Source organism: Branchiostoma floridae, chromosome 8, assembly GCF_000003815.2.
Source record: "Branchiostoma floridae strain S238N-H82 chromosome 8, Bfl_VNyyK, whole genome shotgun sequence".
Taxonomy (NCBI): Eukaryota; Metazoa; Chordata; class Leptocardii; order Amphioxiformes; family Branchiostomatidae; genus Branchiostoma; species Branchiostoma floridae.
Genome location: NC_049986.1, coordinates 20,617,241 through 20,618,651, shown reverse-complemented (window position 1 = coordinate 20,618,651; position 1,411 = coordinate 20,617,241). Strand labels below are relative to the sequence as shown.

The 1,411-nt window shown below is 42.5% G+C and overlaps 1 protein-coding gene across 3 annotated transcripts in view; it reads right to left on the bottom strand.

Moving 5' to 3' along the window:
* LOC118421248 (zinc finger and SCAN domain-containing protein 2-like) overlaps positions 1–711 on the bottom strand; it is a 15,033-nt gene extending 14,322 nt beyond the window's left edge. The window contains exon 1 of one of the 3 annotated variants that reach the window (XM_035828448.1): positions 561–711. The gene's annotated coding sequence lies outside the window, so the exon portion shown is untranslated. The remainder of the gene's footprint in view (positions 1–560) is intronic. The other 2 variants (XM_035828450.1, XM_035828449.1) reach the window with 2 other exon arrangements.
* Positions 712–1,411: the final 700 nt, after the last annotated feature.

Sequence of the window (1,411 nt, the reverse complement as noted above, 5' to 3'; positions counted from 1 at the left end):
CAGCTGGTCATTAGGCACCACTGTGTGCAGGGGTGAATCACTATGTACACATTAGGGATATGAAGCCAGTGGCTGCACAGATCCACAACTAGGAGAAAGAGGAACTGTGACCATCCCTGTCACCTCTGTATGGAATGAACCAATACACTAGTATACACATTGGGGATATGTGCCAGGTGCAGGTGTAACAATAGGAAATAAAAATGCAATGGTGAGGTTACAAGAAGGTGTAGTTTTGGATCTCACTGTTTACCATAGGTAGATATATAAGAACAATGATGGAATAATTTTGCCAAACGTCAAACCCTAACAACCTAACATGATAGTGCAAGAGTCTTTTCTTTGGCAGGTCTTTAGAAGTGTTTTTGAACGTCGATTTTAATTTTTATGTTAATTCCTAACATGAGTTACTCACGCGCAAACCTGTTGTCGTATTTGCTGGAACAGCTAATATTACACTCTAGTTTGATCCGATTTCCAACAAAAAACGCATAATGTTATGATACTTCTGTCGTGTTAGTTCTATTCAGTGAGAGTTGATAGAAAACAAAAGGTCTTACCTATCAATTTACAGTATCTCCTGGTGAAAGTAGAGTTTTAATCTTTTGGAAATCGCAAGAGTACCCACGAAATATAGTAACTTTGGTCAAAGTGTGGACAGTAGTTCGTGAATTAAGGGTCAAAGGTCAAGAGTTACTCCTGCTGTAAACGATAGCCACCTAGCGATATATTGCATACAGTGCATATCAAAGCCTTGACGAATCACTTCCAGCACTATGTACATATGTTTGTTTGTTTTGCATAACCGGTAAAGCACCTTTAGAAGCAACACAACAGTTTTATGTGACCGCGTCAAACGTATTAGAGAGAAATTGGACAACAACAGCACATGCATCGGTTGGAACGTCCTTGGATTTCCAGCATGGTATCAATCATTAGAGGGTTGGTTCCATGTTAGCCTGGTATCCAGACCGCCGTGCTATACTCGCTAATCTCTTCGGGCCGGCAACCGATTAGCCCCGCCGCTGAACACAGTACGCGGGCCCTGATTATCCCTGGCTCGGTAGTTATCAGAAACCGGGTGCCAATTACCTCTGGTTGCAAATAGAGACTGGGGCTTTTAACGTTCTCTGGCACAAGGACTATAGATTAGCGCGAAAGGGCTAATAGTTTAGAGCGTCAGGGACTGGTATCCAGGCTAGTTCCATGTTTCCAGGTTGAAGTTACTACGTGTTAGGCCATGTTGATTTGATTATATGAATGACATCCCCGTGCGCATCGATTTTCGGCCAATTCCTCCAAAAAGTTTTCGACCAGACTGTAAATCGTACAAAGCAGCTCGCTGGCCATCTTGCAAAAATATCGAAAACGGCTGCTAATGTCGTAAAATGCCCAAATCAGTCCACAGTCA